This window comes from Fundulus heteroclitus, chromosome 1, assembly GCF_011125445.2.
Source record: "Fundulus heteroclitus isolate FHET01 chromosome 1, MU-UCD_Fhet_4.1, whole genome shotgun sequence".
NCBI classification, from domain to species: domain Eukaryota; kingdom Metazoa; phylum Chordata; class Actinopteri; order Cyprinodontiformes; family Fundulidae; genus Fundulus; species Fundulus heteroclitus.
This window is the reverse complement of record NC_046361.1, coordinates 36,078,456-36,093,890: the sequence shown is the minus strand read 5'-3', so window position 1 is coordinate 36,093,890 and position 15,435 is coordinate 36,078,456. Positions and strand designations below refer to the sequence as shown.

Here is a 15,435-nt window from a genome sequence, read left to right as displayed (position 1 = left end):
TGCTCGTCAGGTTTGATGCAAACCTGTAACACTAGTGAAGCTTTGTTTATGATGATGAGATATCCACTTCCATAATCCAAGCAAGTTAAGGCTATGCCTTCTTTCTCTGTGTCGTGGTTGTTGAGCTGTTTCCACGTCATCTTGAATTTGGCACCTGCCACTGCACTGCAAAAAAACTTAACTAAAAATAAGTGACGTTTTCTTGAAATGAGTGTATTTGTTCTTGATTTGAGCAGGTAAATGAGATTATCTGCCAATGGAATGAGTATTTTGACCCTAAAATAAGATAATTGATATGCTTCACTTCAAAAAAGGTAATGGAGATGATCTGTTCCTATGTTAAGGATCATTCTATTTACCTGCTAAAATAAATACACAAATTTCAAGAAAATTTTACTTACTTTTAGTTCCCTTTTTGCAGTGTGGCCAAATGGTTCATTGGTTGGTAAATTGGTTAATTAATAAGATTGCCGGTAAATTTGATCAATTAGATCGCCACAGCAGCATAATTGCAATTTGTACAAAAGAACAGAGTCAAACACTGGAGTATAAAAGGTGCAAGAACAACATTCATTAATGTGGGGATGATTAATTCCTGAAAAAAGCAGATAGTAGAAGTCATCCCTCTTTTTTAAACAGAGGAGCCAAACGATGAACCTCAAGGACTGAAACGGGTGAGTTACGTCACTGACTAGTTTTTGTCATACCGTGAGTAGGGAGCACAAGAATAGTCAAAATATAACAAAAAAAGTCATTTGTACCCCGAGCAGGTCTTCTATTGCTTATCTGCATGACCAGCTGTGCACAGAAAGAAAATGTTGCTGTATGGCTGATCATGCCAAAGACAGACGGTATGTGATTGGTTGCGCATAATTCAGTGCAATTTATTTCTAACTAATCTTTACTGCATTTGATTGTCTTAGATAGTTAGAATGCTGAATTATTTTCTACTAAAGAGAGACTGCATGAGAAACTATTTGAGATTTGAATAGCGACAACCTTAACTTAAGGCATGAAAAGGATAATTTATAGACTGGTCAAACTTAGATTGTGCCATGATGATTACAGATTTGTTACATCCCTATATGTAAATAGGAGGTTGTGTGATGGTGTGGCAGAAAAAGTTTTTTTCCCAGAGTGCCTTGCATGTATGCCGCTGTCTGATGTTTTTGGGCGTGTTACCTCTGCAATGACAGCGGATAAATTAAAGTGATTTTCTAAAATCTATTCCTGTCAGCTGTAAGGAAACGGGTTTATATGGCTCCAAATAAAAACATAAGACATGTTAGCAGAACGTCGCTTAGTTTTTTGGTTTGATCAGGGGTAAAATCAGTAATATTGAATTATTTAGCCAGCATAAATGGGGATATGAATGATAATCAACAGAAATGAGGTATGTTATGAAATCTGCAGAAAAAATAACAACACTTAGATTTCAATAGAGGTAACGTTATATTGCTTAACTACCTGCAACTCACCAGTCAGTTTATGGTTTATTTGTTCATTAAATAAATATAAAGTGTACCAATTTCCTTTCACCAGCTCCAGTCCATCATGCATCTTGCAACGTATGAAGGCGCGTGACAGCAGCAGCAGTTTTCCTCTGGTCTTTAGATTCAGCAACACTAATATTAGGCCTCATCTGAGCAGCTCTATGCAAGTATCTTTGCAGACAAAAAACAAGTTCTGTTACTTTTGATACATATTCCTAACCTAGCCTTTATAACTCTTTCGCCTTGTCCCTTGATCTATGATTACTAGGAGGATGTGAAATCACCAGTCCTAGTTATGAGCTTCAGAAATGGGGGAGGGAGAAGAAGTAAAAGATAATCCTCAAGAGCTTTGAGTCCATTCCTTCAGCTGACCCCTCACCCACTAGATTAGTCCCTTATAGTCTATCACCATCCTCACACTCTTCCCCTTATTTTTCCTCCAATCCCTTCTTCTCTGACAAAATGGAGAAAAAAAATGCTGCACACCTAAGCAGTATATCTCATGAGCAAAAAAAAAAGAAGCCCAACCGTCAAGGAAACGAAAAGGTCCTAAAAATGTCAGGAGGCAAGATCAAAAAAAGGCACTTCAGATGTGCTCCAACATCACAAAGGCCTAGATTTTGTTGCTTCCTTGCTCTGCTCTGCGCTGCGCTGCCTTCTGTGAACTCCAGCACTGTACAAGCAAAGCCTTAAATTCACCCCTTCTCTTCGCATTTCAAAGAGGCTGCATTTGATCCACTCGATTCCACGGAGACTGAAATGAGCCTCATGCGTCGGTAAGCTGAAGCTTTCCCAGCAGCGCTCACGCCGTTTAGCTTCTCATCCGCAGAGCCATGCAGGAAGAGGAATCCCGACAGCCCTGAAACACAACACCCACAGCGCCCTCCATCCTCAGGGACTTTACATAAAACATGCAGATGGAGGTATATATAGATACGCTAAACATAACTCTGTCTTCCTGTAAAATGAACCAGGTGTTCTTGTGGCGGTCCCAGGTTCCTCGCAGGCACCGGTGTTGCCGGACCCAGTCACGGCTCTGGAATGCAGGCTTGAGAACGAGGCGAGTTTAAACTGCGCTCTTGCTCCTGCAGCCGGGGGCAGGAATGCGTTGGGGGGGGGGCAGGTACGGATACCGTCCACGCAGGTCGTTCCCGTGCACAGGTGATAACGTGGGGCCAGCCGGCCGCGAGAAGGGCCCGGCGCACACACTGTGCCGGTCCGAGCCGCTGTGAAAGCTTTACAGCCAGCATTGTTCATTATCAACACTGAATTAAAAGGCGTGTGGAGGGTTTTAAATTGTGCCTGATCATCAGTTAAGACTCCCAGTCTGTCTCCGAAAACACCTCAAGTAATGAAGGGCACTGCCTTTAAGTGGGCAAGGGCCGATCAACGTTATTAAGTCATCCCAAGCTGCTACATACACTTGCAATATTCAGCAATATTAATTTTGTCTTACACATAGCATTTCTTTTATTGCAGCCACATTCTTGACTACTTTTATTTATAATGTTCCTCTTTTGTCTTCTGTTTATTAGAGGTCGACCGATGCATCAGTCGGCTGATATTTGTGTTTTTTTTTATCTTAGGTGCATGTGTTCACTGATCCAGCCTCAGGTTCAGATGGTTCACATTTCTCTTTATCAGTTTATGCTTTTGTTGTATTGTTGTTTACAAATGTTCACAGGAGGATCATTTGTACTACAAAGGCCTCATGCTGCTATATAAAGTTGCTTCAAACATTTAAGTATTAAGTTTGTTTTTACTGTTATATAGTTAAATGTTCGATATTGTTTGCTATCCATTGTTAATATGTTTGTTTGTTTGTTTGTTTGTTTGTTTGTTTGGTTGGTTGGTTGGTTAATAAATGTTTAATTTTGTTTAAATTTAGACTTGTGTAACATTTGTTATCATTGTGTCATTTTTTTCATATAAAAAAAATAATAATAATAAAAAATCCGTGACTGACTGTCAAAATAATTGGTATCGGTCTTAAAAAAAAACATGTATCGGTCGATCTCTACTATTTTTACTCTGAGCATTGTGACAATGTTTTTGTCAAATGTACACTGAAACCAGAAAGAAAGTGTCCATGAAACAGGTTTTATAGTTTAAAATCCTTTCAATGGGAGAATACCGGAGTGTTAGACGATGCCAAAAGAAGGGTCCTACATTTGTGGTCACTTACAACACACTGGAAATATCCTCCGCCGTGCTTGTTGCACTAAGCAATGCAGCAAAGACGTGTTTGCTCCGTCATTTTAAACGAACTGGAAATCTGTAATGCTATATTAAAGAAGGTTTGAAGAGCAAAACTGCAATTTTCTAGTTGGAGAAACAAAACAGGAAAGTCCAGTTTCCTGAATTCAGAAAAGTTTCGCCCAATCCCGACCCCAAAATCAAACATGGAGGCAGCCCAACATTAGGATAGCTAATAATGTTATCCTACTTTTGCATCAGTATAAATAAATGTTGCTTTTTTGTTTTATATAAAATTAAAAATGCATCTTTTTGTTTGTATTTTAGCTTGTAAAGAACTTTGTGCACCATATGGATTGCCAAAAAGTGCTTAAAATAAACTTTGATTGATTGAAAGATAAAATGAATTAGTTCAAATGACACATTCATGTTTTAAATTTGTATTACATAACAGTGAAATGGTAATATTTTAACTCACATATAGTGTTGAGTGACAAAGGGAAACCATTTAGGGCAAATATAGTTTAATATTACATCTCTAGACTTATGCAGACTACGTTTAAACTGAAAGTGAAACAAAGGATCAGAAGAAGAAAAAAACTTCTTCCTTAGAGATAGACAAATAAAGCATTCAGACATGAAATATGTCCATGTCACGCTTCATCATCAAAACATAACTGCTTCCTGTCGTGACATTTCCATAACAGATTGGAGGGCGCGGACCCCCGACACTGCTGTAATTTCCTCCACCTCATTTAAACCACCCCTTTGTTCACAGGGCGCCTGATTTCAATATTCAAATGCAGGCCGGTGGGGCAGTAAGGCACTGAACGAGACGCCGACTGCGAGGCAATCAGAGCGGAGCTGGAGGTTGGCGGCAGCGCCTCTGCTCTGTATCTCATCTGAGTCTGACATCAGCATGAAGGGGAGAGATACCGGGGGTCACGGCCTCACGAGAGAACACTTCCTGAAAATGTTCCAGCTGCCGGCGACAGACTGAAACGCAGGCACGCTAAGGTTTAACGCAGTCCAACGTCGCACATAAAACCCTCCCCATACAAAAGGAAAAGAAGACATCGCATGTAGAAACAACCACAGTCACGCAAGCTCAAGTTTTTGTTTTCTTGATGGGATAAATTACTAATTTTTGTCCAACAACGATAGAACAGAATAAAAAAAAATCCTTTATCGCTCCTCAGTTGGGAAATTACAATATACTAGCAGCAAAGTTACAGGTAAACAGAGGGATGCACATAAACACAAAGGGGGACAAAAAATAAGAAATACACTGCAAAAAGATAACTAAAAATAAGTAGAATTTTCTTGAAATGAATGTATTTCCCCTTGATTTGAGCAGGTAAATAAGATTATCTGCCAATGGAATGAGTATTTTTACCCCTAAAATAAGATAATTAGATATACAGCACTTGAAATAAGATGATGGAGATGAATTGTCCCTATTTTAAGTGCAAAAATCTTACATGCTCAAATCAAGGGAAAATACTCTCATTTCAAGAAGATTTTTCTTATTTTTAGTTCTATTTTTGCAGTGTAAGAGGCTGTACAGTAAGCGCAACCCTACAACAAGAAAATAAATACTATACAGCTATTAAAAATAGATTCAAGGTGCTATTAATCAATTTAATAAACAAGTAGTTTCCAAGAGTGACTAAAGTCCTGTTCTTAATGCTGAAAATTGACAATTTCTTTCATCACTTTTCTTTCTTCCAGCCCAAAAGAAATTACAAACTGGAAACCTTTTGTACAAACCCCTTTTTGAGTATTAGATTTAGAATGATTTACACACCCCTTTCCAACAAGAAAATGAGACTGTTTGACTAATTAAAATGTTGCATAGTCAGTGTATTGTTAGACAGGTGAATAGATATATATTTTATGTGATTTTAGTTTGTTAAAAGGTGTAAATGTTTATTGCCCTCATCACAGCTACTGAGAGGAAGGACCTGAGAGAACGCTGCGATTTCAATAAGATGTTCAATCAAACTTAAACAATTATTCGGACATTCCTAAAGTGATAAGCTGCCCAATCAATTCTAAAAAAAATATATATATAATCTGGATAAATAATAAGATTTGGGCCCATTTTAAGTGACAAGTGAGAGGGAAAAGTGTCCTAAATACGTCAGAACGAATGTCACTGAGTAGAAATTATGTTCAGGACTCATATCTATCCGTTTGTGTCCCATCTGATTTTGTTGGCATAAAAAGATTTGTTTGGACCCGAGGCTCACTCTAAATTATTCGCAACTTCCATAAAAAAAAAAAAAAAAAATGTCCACACGGTCCCATGAAGCCACACTGCCGTGATTCTCGGAGGGCGGAGATCGGCACGTTTTAAACGCACAGCTGCGCCTACACAAAGCCACACACACAGAGGCATCTTTCTAAATGCCAAAGACGCTTTTCCTGTCACAAGAAATGTGCGCGGCGAAAACGGGAATAAGGGGGCGAGAGGGATCGCTTTTCCACAGAGGACACAGTGGGTGGATTGAGCGGGAGATGGGTGGCCTGTGTCACCCTGGCCCGTTCCCAGGGCAGAGGGACAGGAAGTGGCCAGGGGATCCTGGGAGGATACAAGCCGTCCTCTGTTTGTCGGCATCTACACTATCGGATACTTTATTCAAATAGCAAGGGAGCACAGGACCCTGGGATTGAGAGCTTGCAGAAGTATTTCAGAGTGCCTCGGCTGTGCGTCCAACTATTCAGCGGCCTCTGTTGAATGCGGTGGAAACCGTCTCTGCACATATCTTTGTCGATAATATGAAACAAGGCCAATAGGAAACAGAGCAAAGAGCCCGAGAAGGAACAAAGAAGGGAAAAGGAGTCAAACTAGGCCACTGAGGCACCAGTTTCTCACAGAAGCAGATAAACAGAGCAACAGGATGGCGTGATGGGAGCGATGGGAGAACAGGTGGCAGCAGCATTCCCATGCTCGACCATATGCCCGCGTATGAAGCTGGACACTAATTAGCAGCGAACCGCGGCCAGAGCGACAGACGTTCCGCGTCTGCAGCATAAAAAATTCAAAAGCCTGAGTCAGCGGGACGCCGTCGCAGCTCTCAGCCGCCGCTTCTGCATTTATGATCCGTTTCTGACATTCCCGCTCTTACACACACGAGGCACCAGGAACACTGAAGGGGGTCGGTGCTGGAATCAGACAGTGGCTGGTTGAGAACTCCAAATTTCTGCAGCTGCTGCTACAGTAAAGACTCATGCACACTCCCTGGACTTCATAAGCTCTAATCTTCTGCTCCTGTGGATTGGACTTGACAGTTATGGTTAAAAAAGAAAGCACCCGCATCTCTAGCTTCGAAGTGCTTACTCATCAGGGCATAATAATGCGATCTTCACCAGAACCCAACCTCTAGTATACAAAACCGATTCCGCATTGGTTTTTATTTACTAAACAAACATGAAAAGAAAGCTGAAAATCATGTCCGTAAGCCGAAGTACAGCAGCTTGTTGAATCCCCTTCAGCAGCAACAACCTGAAGTACTAGTTTTTCTTTTTTCCTGTCAGACTTCTTCAGTCTCTCACATCACCGCTGAAGCGATTCTGACTAATTTTTTCTTTGCAAACACAGCTTGACAACATGCATGACCCAGTTTCAGCCAGACTTTACAATGCCATGCAAAAGTATTCATGTTTCACATTTTATGTCACAGCTACACGCTTCAGTGTGTTTTGTGGGCGTTTTATGCAATATATCGACACATAAATGTGAAATAGAACAAGTTACTTTGTTTTTCTATTTCAAAAAAACTAAAACCTTCGCAGTGTGGCGATGGGTGGCTGTCACCTAACCTGACAGACCGGGCTAGGACAGCGCCTTGAGAATATCTCCAAACTTCATCCTTCTCTCAACCGGTCCACGCCTTTGTCTCCTGCAGACATGATTTCTGTAACGCCTTGCTCATGGGGGATCCCAGCAAAGAATGTTCAGAAGAACACGCAGCAAGAACCCTCATGAAAGTCCGCAGAGCAGAACACCTCACGCCAGTTCTCACGTCAAAAACGGAACTAGAAATAAGTAAAATGTTCCTAAAATCTGTGTATTTGTCCTTGATTTGAGCAGGTAAATAAGACTATTTGCCATTGGAATAAGAATTTTGCACTTAAAATAGGAACAATTCATCTCCATCATCTTATTTTAAGTGCAGTATGTCTAATTATCTTATTTTAGGGATCAAAATACTCATTCCATTGGCAGATAATCTTATTTACCTGCTCAAATCAAGGATAAATACACTAATTTTAAGAACATTTTACTTATTTTTAGATCCGTTTTTGCAGTGATGGACTTCACAGGCTTCCCATTACCTATATTGTCCATTACAAAATTCCTCTCCTCGCACCCCTCTCATCCATCCTCTCCCTCCGTTCAACATCATGCCAAACCTCCTCCATCCACCTCGCATTTCATTACAGACATACGCTGACGAGGCCGTCGCTGCAGCTTCCTCTTGCCTTTGGAGCTCCCTCCTCCACCGGAGAGCTCCACAGAAACTTGCATCTTAAAAAAAATATTAATTTATCCTCTAGCACTGGAGTCTTTTCTATATTGAAAAATGCTATACAAATAGAATGTATTGTTATCATTAAATTATTAAGCAGTGAAGCAGCCAAAAGCCTTAATGTTAACTCTGGAGGAGCTACAAAGATCCACAGCTCAGGTAAAATAATCAGACAGATTAGCAATTAGTTGTGCACTCCTCAAAGCGTGGCGAGAAGACATTCTACAAAAGGAAATTAAGGAATACACACCAACATGTTTTCATGCTTTTGGTTGCTAAAATTTTATTTTGTTAAAATAACAAAATTTTCCTTTTTTGTTATTTTCCAACCAGACAGCACTCTGGTCTATCACCATGGGCGCTGGGTGTCAATAGAAATGAAAAGAAGTTTCAGCTGTTCACTGTAGATCTGCTGCTCTCATTGTATACTTTGAAAATGGTTGAGAGTCACAAGAAGCAAAATATCTTACAAGTTTATGACGAGAAGAGCAAATTGGAAGATTCTCTCACTTGACCCCCTTAAGGCTTTAAGGAGCAGGTAGGATGGTGTTGCCCATGGGCAACCATCCTACCATCGTTTCCTTTAAATGAAGGAAAAATCCTTCATTTAAATGACAGAATTTTTTAAAATTCTGATGAGAACTTTCTAACAACTAAACTTAAAAGTTTACATTTTACATTGTTGTCAGTGCTGGATTTGATTTCTTTGATGAAACCTGGTCTAAAGCCTGTTTGAAAATTTTTGATGGGGCACCAACAGACCCCTGCAGCGGCACTGCATATCTCTAGGGTCTGCAAGCTGCTGCTGCAGAGTACAATTGGCTCTTTAGAGCCACCAGTGTTGCTCCTAATAACTTTTGAAATATATTTAAAAAAAAGCTTGTTTTATTATATATTTTCATGCAATATTTGCAGACTTTCCACACCTGAGCAGACGTAAATGTTACTGACCCCCGGTTTATCACAGTAAATCCATCTGAAATAAACCCAGGGTTGCAGTCAAAACGTGACAAAAGAGGAAAATGTGTTGACAGATGTCCTCTTTGGTAACCAGAGGCGTTAACTGGAAGATGGACACCTTAAAAAAATCACATGGCCCAGATAATCAGCTGCCCTCCACCATGCTTCCCAGCTGATCTGAGGCGTTTCGGCTTCTACTGGACTCTGTTCTGCCATCAATGACCAGAAGGGTTAGAGCTCAGTTAGATGCAGCCGTGCAAACAAAACCAAGTCGATGTTTCCTTCACAGAGAGAAGATATTTTGGGAGCTCTCTGCAGAACGGTGGAATGCAAATCGTTTCAAACTAGCCATCAGTTGCATCTCCAGCCTCATTGTCTTCCGATTTAATGCCTTTCCTGGTGGACATTGTATCGATGCATTTATGACTGCATATTTCCGAAAAGCAAAATGCAAAAAGCTCTGCTTTTATCAAGGTACTGATTCTAACCATGATTAGCAGTACCTGGCTGCTACTTATGCTCTTAAATCTAATGGATGCAGAAAGGATGTGCTTTTTGTCTTTATCTTTATTGGATATAAAATAACAATGTTAAAACGTACATAACTGTGGAGCCTGTTAAAGACCAAATCACTCTTTTGTTTGCCACCAGTGGCCTTTATTTGACAGTACAATGACAGGAAATGGGGTTAAGAGAGAGGCTGAAGACATGCAAAGGTCCAGGGGGCGGGACTTGAACCCAGGATGGCCGCGTCGAGGACTAAGGCCTCCAAACATGATCGCATCCTCAACCCCTGCGCCACCGCCGCACTCAAGACCAGATCATTTCTAATATGTCCTCATTTGTAATCCTGACATTGAGGAGGGTGCAATATCTTTTTATCACCACTGTATCTTTATGATATCATAAAAAAAATTAATTACATCCACACAGCTCCATGTACATCTATCCTCACAGGTCCTAAAGGGAAATGGGACACTTGCAAACTTAGCTGCCAACCCGACTGCATTTTACTTCAGTACTGTCGAAAAGCAGCTTATTACACGAGACTAAAGACGTCCTTAAAGCAGTCTCGAGTTGTCGACCACCCTGAATGCTTCCTTTTGCAGTCCTTGAGAAAAGACGCACAAAGGTAATTAAAAAAAAAAAAAAAAGTGGAAGTGACCTGTCTTAAAGCCAATTCTGACGCTCCCAGAGCGGCGAGCCGAGGAAAAACAAGCAGCTCATTGATGCCAGTCTCAGTGTATCAGCCTGACACACACAGAACCCTCCTGTATTAGCCAACAAAGGCGCCTGTGCGCAGCTACGTTGCCAATTAGGAGGAATTTTAACCTCAAGAGGCACTTTCCAGCAATCTCACTGGAGCTGACACAAACGTATTTTGCTTTCACTGGGATGCATTCATGGCATTCCAAGGAGCATTAGGTTCCCCTGCGCCGAGCCCGGACCCTGACAGTTGGGGAAGAGCAATGGACCATTTTCCCCTGCTTGGAGAAACGCCTCTCGCTCATCCTCAGCTGGGTGCACCGCTAACATCGCAGGAGCCTCTTTAAACTGACGTCAATTAGAAATTTAGGGGAAAAAAGTGCACATAGCACCAGAGATAAATTATTAGGCACGGTCTCGGGCATTTAGAGAGGCATCGGTTTTTGTGACACTACTGTAATTTTAAATGCAAGGATGTTGGATCCAAGGGAACTCTGTGTTTGTGCCTGCTGCAAAAAAATAAAAACATCTGAATTCTTTCAGGAAAACATCTAAAAAAAAAAAACAAAAAAAAAAACTGAGCATAAACTCTTTTGGCTAAATCTGGAGGATTAGTCTTATGCACTCCTGATGATCGTGCGTATTAGCATTTTTTATTTTCATGAAAACTCATCTGACGGCGCTTTGACACAAGGTTTCAGATTTCAGGACGGATTACAGGGGGAGGAAAACAAGCCGGGGGTTTATGCGCAATATTTAGGTTTAAGGCAGATCAAAAAGCTGTGGCAACATGCTGATATGGTGGCACAGCAGGCTGTAAGTGTGCATGTGTGTGTGTGTGTGTGTGTGTGTGTGTGTGTGTGTGTGTGTGTGTGTGTGTGTGTGTGTGTGTGTGTGTGTGTGTGTGTGTGTGTCAGACGTTATTTGCAACGTCAGGCTGGCAGAAATGCAGACAGTTTGACGTTGTGCGTGGACAGAGAGGCCGATACTTAAGTGTCTGAGAGGAAAAACTTGTCTAGACACTGAACCCGGTTGAATTATCTCGAGTAATGAAGGCAAATCCTGGATCAGTGGTTTGGCGTTCATTCAGGCCTGATGTGTACACTTGTAAGCAGTCCGACGTATGTCCACAAGTATTTAAAAAAAACAAATAATATAAGGAGGAGAATTGATTGCATTATTGTGAGAGATCAGGCAGAAACAGCGGTTCAGTTTGATTCCTCGCTGGCATAATCTTTTCTATTATTAGTTTGACCACAGACAGTCAATATTTGGACATCTGAGCTATACTGAGGGGGAGACACTAATCCTGAAGCGTGTCTTTTTTAAAGTGTGTGGGGTTCTGGGAAAGGAAACCGTGGCTTGTACAGTCAGCAGCTTCAGAGGCAGCCCTAACCTTGAGGTAGAGGTGGGCCCCAAAAAACATTTCAGATCAACTTCATCCAATCCACAGTCACACACATTCACAGATCACCGTCTTCCTAGAACAATCACGTACTGTTCCTGATACCCAGAAAGGCCGTCTTCTGATCAAGAGGGAAAATTGTAGATATCTTAGCAGAAGAAACTCACATTTTTTAAAAAAGCATGATTTAGACATGTAGGTATGAATTTTCTGGTCAATATTTCCTAAATGCACAAAGGAGCATTATCAAAGATCCTTCCTCCCAGCAGCTGTTAGATTTTATAACCATCAACTCCCAGCCAAGTGTTCAACATCTCTGCTGCTTTTGCAGTTTTTATTAATTCTTGTAAATAAATAATCAATGGTGTTCTTTTACATACATATATGTCTTGCACATTTCTCACCCTACTCAGTTGCGCACCTTTTTCATTTCTTGATTATGATATAGTCAATAGCTAATAGCTGTACATTACCTGTATTGTGTTGCAAATTTGCTTGTACTGCACCCACTCTTATTTCTTGTTTCTGTGTTTTTTACCCTTATGTGTATCTGTGTGCTTCCCTTTGCATTTCACTTGCTGCTGGGACATGTATGGGCCAATAATAATCAACGCTAATCTATCCCATTTGACCTTGTTTATTTGATAGGTTATTTAAAAATAAAAGGGATAAAAAAATTGCAAATAGTAAATTTGAGCTATTCAAAATGTGAGTTTCTCTCAGTGAAAAGCCTTTGAGCTATTAACAAAGTTCATTTAGGAGAGAAACAAACTGCCTGTTGATATTTGGAAGCGACAAGGCAGTAAAAAGAAATGTTTATGACATTTGGGTGTGAATCGCCCCCATATGGATATCTGCAGTGCATAATTAGGACTATTGAATGCTAGAAAGTGATTTTCAGCTATATCTAACTTAGTGTTTACAGTTTAATTTTCTGGGGATCTGAAACGTGAGTTTTATTCATAAAAATGTTAACTTCCATTCCTACTGATACCTATACTGACTCTGAGAAAAGTAATAGCTGATGTCTTAAGCAGTATACAGGATACAAACATCTCAACTCTAAACAATAAGAATAAACACAAATTGGCATAAATGAAGTTCAACATTTAAATACAGTATTTAAGTGCAATCATTTTTTTTTTTTTTTAATGCAGTAAATTGTTCAAATAGCGGAGGAAAGAACAGCTGCAGGCACTGCTTTAAAAAATAAATGTATGGTATCAGAAATTGATGTTATGCACAGCTTCAGATCAAGTGTAAAATGAAATTATTAGATTAGATTAGATTAGATTAGATTAAATTAGATTAGATTAGATTAGATTAGATTCAACTTTATTGTCATTTCACAGGTACAGGTACAGGGCAATGAAATGCAGTTTAAGTCTAACCAGAAGTGCAATAGCAGCAAGTGCAGGATAAACAATGGTTCCATAAGTACATGACATGGGTTTTTACTAAGTAAATATAGAGATGGATACTACAGAATTTTACTGATAGATTTGTCCTCTGAGTATAATAGTTAACTAGTATTGATACTAGTATTATTAATACTAAGCAATAATACTAGTATTATTGCTTAATCAAGAAACAAAGGACTAGAAAAACATTTGGAAAATACTGTGTTTGTTAGATAAGACCAGAACAAAAAGAAAGTAAGTGTGAAAAATTTTACTGAGTAGGAGGAAAAAGGGCCCCACACCTACATTCTGATCTGGGTCCAAATATTACTAAATCCGCTTGTGAACATGCCAAATGAAATTATTATTATTACTACTACATCAGTCATATTGAAGGGTAATTTGACTTTACAGCCAACTTTCTCTCAGGTCTCTGTAAAACTTGATTTTAAGCTGTGGCTGCTGCTGGGAGCCAGTAAGGTGTGGTGGGCTTGCCTCATTAAGTCCAGCATGGAGGTATGAAAAGTATGCAGCCTGTTTCCTAAGACAGGCTGTAGTTGAAGAGGAATGATGGATCAGCAGGGATTGTGCCAACATTGCAATTAACAACAAGGTAGAAAAAAACAAACAGTGCGGGAGTAAAACAAGATTCAAGACACAAAGCTGTGGCTGGTGCGTCTAAGCCCTCATTCATTTTTCATGAACTTCTGTCTGAAGTCTCGGAAATAACAAGTTTCTGCTACTCACCCTGAAGAGGTTTAGTTTCTTCGCTCTCTTGGAGGTCCGAGTTGGGCGTCAAACCATCAATGATCTGTTCGGCGACACTTGGTGCTCCCAGATCCCAGGATTTAAAAAATAAAATAAAAAAATAAATCAAATCTGCTTCTTGGAGAGGAGCAGGGAGGCAGCCGGGTCCCGGAACGAAGCCGGGATCAGTGAGGAGCGACGAGGAATCCCGGTTAAGAGGAGCGGCGGCGCAGTGAGGTCATGATGGGGGAACCCTCCGGAGCCGACGAGACATTCTTCCACGCAGGCAGGCAGGACGCAGGAGGTGGAGAGAGCCGTGGGACTCTCACACGCGTGGCCCGCGGAGATCCGTGGAAAAAAAAAGCCGAGCGAGGGTGTGCGCCTCTGCAGCAACAACACCGAAACAAACCTGGATCAAAACACTGGGATGTGCAGGAGGGGGGAGAGGGGGCGGGGCCTCGGGAGGGTTCTCAGTCTCTGATTGGTCGGCTGCTTTTACGCACAAGTTGGCTGTGATTTGGCTGAATCGGGTCTGTGAAGAGCGCCTCCTCACCTGCGGCCGCATGTTCAAACCTGTGGCTGTGGTGGGCCAATGATACACCCGCTTCCCGCATTTTCTCCCAAAACACAGCTACCATTTAATCACCTGTTTAGGAAATTAATGTTCAAAAACCACGCTTAAACGCCCAGTCGTCTGCTGCAAAATCTATGACTAAAAACTGTCGAGAAAATATCTGAGAAATAAATAAAACTCACAATTACAGGGAGATGAAAATTTTCTTTTGTTTAAAAAATAAAAAGTAGTTTAGAACAATGCTGCCATCTACTGTTCATATGAGAGCGCACGCCGCGGGATTACAAATAAACGGATCTCACTATGATCTGCACTTTATCGTTATTATTCTGGTGTTTGTGACACAAATACCGCGAGAATTCATCTTTAAATAATTAAAGATTTTCAGACGTATGCCAAACATGTATTTGGACAGTAGCCTGCATGTGCATGTTTGGTTTGGGCTCATTCAAGGATGTTTTTTATTTAAATGATCTGTTTCCATAAACTAAGACGCTGGAGAAAAGAAGGACCTGAGTCAGGAGTCTGCAACCTGCGGCTCCCGAGCTGAAAGTGGCTCTTTGGACCTTCCACAATGGCTCTTAATAACTTTGGCCAAAAATGATAAGGAACAATCTAATATTAAACAGAGATTTAATAACAAATCTAGGTTTGAGACGTTTTTCCGTTTTTATAGAATAATAACGATAACGATTTCCACAAAAACATGACAATAATCTATATATGTATATATGTAATCTTATGTATGTTTTTTTGTCATTGGGTTTGAAACTTATTGTGCGCTTATTGTTTTTATGTCATTTTCCAAAATATCACTGTCCTATAAAATAAAATTTATCCACCCTCTTTGTTTTTCTTGATTTTAAAGCCTGAAAATAGAAATATAAAGGTTATTTAAAAATGACAACACATTTACCAT

General features: G+C 40.3%; 1 protein-coding gene across 2 annotated transcripts in view; it reads right to left on the bottom strand.

The window, feature by feature from the left end:
- src (v-src avian sarcoma (Schmidt-Ruppin A-2) viral oncogene homolog) overlaps positions 1-14,376 on the bottom strand; it is a 52,121-nt gene extending 37,745 nt beyond the window's left edge. The window contains exon 1 of one of the 2 annotated variants that reach the window (XM_012853280.3): positions 13,943-14,376. The gene's annotated coding sequence lies outside the window, so the exon portion shown is untranslated. Of the gene's footprint in view, positions 1-1,525; positions 1,949-13,942 lie in introns of those variants that run through there. The other variant, XM_036141874.1, reaches the window with a different exon arrangement.
- Between the last annotated feature and the right edge of the window lie 1,059 nt (positions 14,377-15,435).